The sequence below is a fragment of the Corvus brachyrhynchos genome, unplaced genomic scaffold (genome assembly GCF_000691975.1).
Source record: "Corvus brachyrhynchos isolate BGI_N302 unplaced genomic scaffold, ASM69197v1 scaffold209, whole genome shotgun sequence".
In the NCBI taxonomy this organism is placed as follows: domain Eukaryota; kingdom Metazoa; phylum Chordata; class Aves; order Passeriformes; family Corvidae; genus Corvus; species Corvus brachyrhynchos.
In genome coordinates, this window is record NW_008246056.1 from 2,462,649 (window position 1) to 2,469,481 (window position 6,833).

Here is a 6,833-nt window from a genome sequence, read left to right on the forward strand (position 1 = left end):
TTTCAACTACCACATGGTTCCACATACACAGCCACAAGGAAACTGTGTGCAGACTCAGTCTTTTATAACTGCATCTTCTACAGGGCAGAATGAGAGCCTAAAATACACACGAAATACAGCAGAGAAAAAAAGATAATGGAATGTCATCACACTTTAATTTTCCCAATCACTTAAGTCATCTTCCAGTTAGACCTGCTGGAGTTGGATCTGTTTCTTCCCGTGTAGAAAGTGAAACTTGAGAAAAAAAAAAAAAAAAGTATTTTTAATTTTCTTCTTGCGATTTCTTCACATGGATACACATAGATTTTCCTACGAAAGCAAACAGCTGGAGAAAGGTTAGGCTAAAGTTTTCTCAGGAGCCTTATCTCAGCACATAAACTCTGAAGTGCCTTTGTGTTTCCCTGAAGTCCATAGGGAGTTTGCTTAGCTATTCCTCTCTGTGAACAAGGGCTACCCAGAAACATCAGCATTCTTTTTACCAGAGATAACCTTTATCTCCAGCACTTCAGAGGATAGCTGTAATTGCTCTACTTGTTGGAGTCAACAGAAGACCAGCGGCGAAGTTGTTTGTCCCAAGCCCGGTCTCCTCCAACAAACAGAGCAGGGTACAAACCTCCTCCTTCAGCACTCTGGACTAGAGCTGGGAAGACAAAAAGCTCAAATACTTTCATCCCCCTCTCCAAGGCTGCTTATTTTATTTTCCACCCTGCCTCCTGAAAGATATCACAGCTTCAAATCTGATCATTTTTACAGGCCCTGCCTGTGGGTGACTGTCAGTCTCTTATCTCTTGAGAACTACCAGTAACTCCTGGGCAGTTCAGTAGCAGACGAGGGAGGAGCTGTGTTCTCAAAACCACTGCCTGTTTACACACTCAGTGAAAAAGCACCAGAAGAGATGAGAATTTTTCATGCTTTCTTCCTACATGGAAAGTTATGAGCTTGCTTTCTTCCTAGCCATCAAAGAGTCTATATGATAGAGACATTTCATAAAACAGACTCCATTCCTCCTGCAGCCTGTAGCATTTCTCAGTATGCATGGTCCTCAGGACAAGCTGGAATGAAAGAATGGGCAGAATTTGTCACTCCTGTTGCCACAGGACAGCAATGGAGCCATTGCAGGAATGGGACAAGGAAGGTTTGGGCTGGCACACCCACACACACAGGCAGAAGAATGTGGTGTAAACTGGGTGTCTGGGAAGTACAAAGGAGAAAAAAAAAATATGGGAAAAAATGTACTAGTTTGTTGATTAGTAAAAAAAACCCGTTGCAGGCACAGCTTGTCCCTTTGTTCTTAAGCCGGGGCAGGGCTCTGGTGACACAAGGACAGGCGGGTGTGTACTGTCAGGGTGGTCGGGCAGGGATAAAACAAAAGCTGGAGGATGAGAGCAGGAGGTGTGCTGATGCGTGAGGATGTATCGCCGATTAGTGCACCAGCAGCGGTGCGTGGAGACCAAGTGAGTCTGAAGGAGGACAAGTGCCCTGTGTGAAGTGACGCCGAAAGAGCCGGGGGCAGGGGTTGTGCCTCCACCGCTGGCACACGTGCCAGGACATCCCACGTGCCAGGACATCCCACGTGCCAGGACATCCCACTGCTCCCTGGCACTGGTCCCTGCTGAATTCAGGGTCCCCTCCAACGCACATTCCTCTTGGCTGCTCCCTCTGCCAGCAAACACTCCCCACTGGTTGAACCAGCGCCTCTCTTTTTCAGATCAGGCCAAATCTTTAGTTTCTGCCTGCCAAACCCATTCCCATTTTTTCCCTCATGTACTGGTTTTGATGAATGCACTCAAGCACACCTTGGCAAAGCTAAAAAAGCTTCTAAGGATGGCAAAATGGTTGTGAAGCAGCTCTGCAGTCTGATGGTTTTGTATGCAAGAGGTTCCGCCACCAAGAAGCAGCACAGCACAGCTGAAGAGATTAATGACTCCAGCTAAGAGGACAGATGGTAATTACTTAATGTGCTTGGGACACGTTGGGATCATTGGAGGGGTTCCTGTTGCATCATTTCCGCTCTCATTAAGTCTTGATAGACTCTTTCTTCCCCTGTGTATTTAAATTTTTCTTCTCCCGTGTATTTCTAGACAGCAGTGATGAAAAAAGCAGAAAGTGTCGTGCAGTGGAAAACACCGGAGATGATTTAACTCAAACGGTTTCTCAGGACCAATCTAGGATAGATTTTGCTACCAGTTACTCTCCTGCTACCTTAACAAAATTATCCCCCCGGGGGGGTGGTTTTGCTCTTCCTGAGAAAGAAAATTTTCTTTTTGCATTTCAATGAAAGGCATTCAGCCTCCTTTCTCCGCCCCCAGGCTGTTTCCTGTGCAAACCCTCAGATTTTCATTTTCTTTTTGAACCAGCTACATTTGCATTTCACTGAGCCCTCTGAGGCATCTTCTTTGTCAGGGTGTGAGAGAGGGCTGTGCTGGGGACATGCTGAAGTCTTCTCTTTTGAAACTGAGGAGTCACAGTCAACATCCTTGATCTGGTACTGAAAGCGAAAGACAACTGCACTTGTTCAGAGTACATAGTATCTGAATATCTATTTTCGAAGACGCCTGTATTCTTTGGTAATTAACTGTCATGGGTTAGCATAGCTACGGAAGTGATTCTCTTGCAAAGAGGAGCTTACAGCTTCCTCTATCACCTAACAGAACCTATCAACTGGCTAGTTTGAATATTGACAATTTTTTAATTGTCTGGAGTTGTCTGAGGGAGCCAGGACCAGGTCCTTCGCAGCACAAGCACAGTGACAGCTGCAATGTCGGCCTTTCTGCCAGCCTATGGCTCCTGTGCCAGCTGGTTTTTCCCATGCAGGCCGTGTTTGTGCAGGTATGGATGCAGACAGGGGATAACATAGGGTTGTTACACTGGGCTGTGAGATGTACGGAGAACTCGAGCTTGGAGTGCCTGGAGTTTCTGCACGGACAAGAAGTGTTTGGAGCACTCTTTAATGTTTTAACCCCCCAATCCCGCTTAGGAAGTCAGGATGCCAGAACAACTAGAGTGCCTGATGGACCTGAATGTGAGGGTCTCCAGCATGAACATATATTTAGCAAGGTGAATTCTGACCAGCATCCTTGACTCAAGTTTTCACTCTGTTGTGCTATCTGTCTGTGTGCAGTGGATAAGCAGATTTGCTATCCCTCATGCAGCTCTAAGATGGATTGGCTTCCAGAAGTAAATTGGAAAAAAATAGCCTCTGCTCTTGGGCATGGTGACGTTCAGTGAGGTGAAATCATATCCATGATTGTCTGTGGTGGAGGAAATTCCTAAGTGGCACAGGGGAGGAAGGAGCAGAAGCAACCTGAGATTTTTCTTTAATATGTCTGGCTGGCACACGCTGGCATTGTGAAAAGCTTATTAGTAATTTATATTCGTCCTCTAGAGGCTTTATCTTTACTCCATTCGATGTTGATGTTGCTCTGCCAGTTCCACGTGGATGGCGAGGCCTGCCAAGTGTACAAAAATAATTGGGAGGATCAGCAACATAGCAAGCCGGTTTGCATCACAGCAGCCACGGGTGTGCATTCCATTCACCACCATTAGGAATCATCCTGCCACGAGGGGAGGTTATTTCAGACACTGACCTGGAAGCAGCACCTGTGCCAGAGGGAATGAGGCAGAGCCTGTTTCAGAGGCAGATGTGGGCTGAGGTGAGTGGCAAAGCTGCAGATTCAGATATGGGCAGTGCCGAGCAAGGAGCTGGGATTCCACGTGTAGGATTCTGGTGTGGCCAACCAGATCTCTTAGAGAGATCCTCTCCCAGGAGGGAATTAGGGTTTCCATAGCGTGCAAAACAAAGCCAAACTGCTTAACAGTCTCATTGTCCTCCTCAATTCAGCCCAAGGGCAATACGGCCAAGCAAAGCTGGGGTAGAAATACCAGAGGAAAGATTAACCTTTGGCAGCTTCCCCTTCAGCTTTGTTGCTGTGTGAGGAGTGGCTATTTCAAATTACAGAGCTATCTCTAGGCTGAACCTTGGGAAATGAACATCAAACTTTCATTCTGCTTTGTAGGGGTGTGCAACGGCACGGCAGAAGCTGGGATGATGGCAAGTCCTCAAGTTATATTCCTGGTTTTGAAAAAATGTTCCACCGAAACAGCCATGGATGCTCATTCCACCACGTGTATTTGTGCTCTGATGCTGTGCAGAGTCAAAGAACAGCCGAATCTTTGGTAGGATATGTGAGGGTTTCTTTTCTCACCTGCTGATATCAAGTATCTGAACTAAAAAAAGAGTGGTGCTGTTATTTGGGAGCAAAACAGGCTGTTTGAGAGGCAAAAGCAGTGCTTGTGTTTTGCAAACTTCAGCAAGAAATGTAACGTTTTCACACCAAGACACACATCAGGCGAGTAAACTGGATAAAACCCCCAGTCATGTTTTTGTGATGGAAGTGTGTAATTTTCACAATTGAGATATTTTCACAATTGAGATATATGATATTTAGAAATCCATAACTTTTTAGGGAGAAGGTTGGAAAGCATACATTTGAGGTTCCTGTGCAATTATTATATAATCTTTCCTGTCAATAACCTGAATTGTCATTGCACATGTAATTAACAGAGTGAAAGTCCTATTTTGCAAATAATTGGGATTTATATGTTAAACAGGAAAAGAGCCTTGTTTCAGCTAGCAGGCTGCTTCTTTTTCTCTGTGCAGAATTAGTTTAGCACGTCAATCTCCTATTCATGCGTGAAAAAGGATGGAATCACAGATGCACAAAAAAGGAAGCAAACAGTTAAGGCAGCCCTTGCCTGCAGTACAAATATGTCTGGACTGCCTCTTGATGAAGTTTCTTGGAGATCATTTGTGTTCATAGTTTGTTATTTTGATTCCTATTGCTGCAGCCTTCTAACTGTGCCATCATAAATGAATAGTTTTTAATATATCTTGTAAAATACTCCTGAAAATTCTCCTTGTGACTGCAATTTTTTGACAGAGGTTGCAGCTTGCTTTGATCACAGACTACACAGAAACATTTGTACCAGTGCAGGCAATGAAATGTGGACTAAGTCATTGCTCTGGTGGTTTTAATACTTGACATTTGTTGGGTGGAAGAAAAAGAACCTCTGAGTTGGGAGAAAATCCATGGGACATTCTGATCTATAGGAGCTGCATGGATAAAGAACCCCAGGAGTCCTTTACTCTCTTGGACAATGTTTTATTTTTGTTTCTAGCTTAGGAATGGTTTTGTACGTTACTTATAAACTGGAATTTAAATCGTATGCACATGTGAAACAATGTGAATTTTAAAGAAAATAGAGTTCTATCTTATATAAGCTGTCTGATGCCACATGAACAAAGCAGTCCAGTGTTGGTCATGGTTTGCATTAATGCCTGTTAACCCCAGCTCTTTTGTAAAACACTGATGTGGAAGCTCCCTTCCCTGCCTTTGGAATCGAAAAGAGAATTAGCAAAGCAATAGGGAGCACATGAGGGAATGAAGCCTTGGCAAAACCAGCCTGTTTTCCTAGCAATACCCCAAACACAATCCTACCAGCACTCTGCATGTCCTCCTGCAAAGGTTAGAGGAAAGGGGAGTGTGCTGTTTATCAAAGCCTCTCCCATCTGCTTGGGGTAGATTGCTTTGCCCTTCAGAAACTGATAATTAAACCACCACTAACCTGGGGGCTGTTTAGTGCCCTGGACCACCCAAGAGGTGGGTGTGGGAGCCATTTTTTTAAGGAAGATACACAAATGCACCCATCTCACAATCCCAAAGCAGCTTTACAGGTAAGAGAGGCCTTGGAAAGACAGACACTTGCTAATGATTCTCTCAGCAAATAAAAACTGCTCCCAGTCGCATGGCTTTGTTTGTGCAGTGGTTGAATATTATCTAAATTACAGATAGGAGAGGGTGACTGGCTAGACCAGCAGTCTTTTGTCCAAATTCTTGTTTCCCTTGAGCCTTCCCTCTGCCCCAGGCAGCCATGAAAATCCTGGTGCCAATTTCACCCCACCATAACTTTGAGTAATATCAGAGGAGGAAACCATGTTTGAAGTTTGTCACCTGGAGCTGCTCCAAAGTGGGAAGACTGCTGGGGACACACTGGGAGAGGGGACACCTGGTACATTTAGGGGCCTGTTCTTGCAGAGCAAAGTGACTACATTTGACAGCATGTGCTGTAAGACCTCAAATCCGAGGGTTAGCAGCATGGCACAGGGTGAAGAACAGTTGTCTCTTGCCTCACCAGGTTTATTTTCCATTGACTTGAAGGGTTATGCCTTACCTTGCCTCTTCCTTTACTTTCAGTTTCTTAATAGAGGACATAGCAATCAGTCAATTTAGTTTTAATTATGTGAGGGAGGGGTAGAAGGAGAGGACTGAACACTGCAGACCACAGAGAACATTTTTCCGCTTACTACTTATTTGTTGGTAATTACTAACCCTTTACACTGAAGGGCTTTCCAGGCACCTGGATGATTTGCATTCATTAAAACAGTGTAGCATTTCTATTCTCCATGCGTGGCTGCCTTTCTGCTATTTTCTGCACTCATATGAACAGTGTCTGAAGTATCCCAGATGACCTAAGGGAAAACCCAAAAAAAAAAAAATCAAGTGAACTATGAAAAGTCTTCTGGTTTCCTTATATGCCTTAAATTGCACTGCTGCTGTGTCGCTGAGAGCCGAGTTAGAAACAAAGGAGTCAGAGGGGCTCACTAACAACACACAGCTGTTCCCTTTAACTTAGACGGGATTTGCACCAGCCTTTGACCTCCTCCTGAGGGCAGGGGAGAACAGGGGTATTCCTTTCACAGTCTCTTGGCTTTGCTGCTTTTATTTACTGCAGACTTCCTGCTGCTGGGTGGTTTATTTCAGTTGAGTGTTCAC

At 44.7% G+C, this 6,833-nt stretch overlaps 1 long non-coding RNA gene across 1 annotated transcript; it reads left to right on the top strand.

Annotated features, from left to right (window-relative positions):
* Positions 1–2,257: 2,257 nt before the first annotated feature.
* Positions 2,258–6,464, top strand: LOC108449531. Its single transcript, XR_001865701.1, has 2 exons — positions 2,258–3,653; positions 4,017–6,464. It is a non-coding gene; the product is annotated as an uncharacterized LOC108449531 (long non-coding RNA).
* The last annotated feature ends 369 nt before the right edge of the window (positions 6,465–6,833 follow it).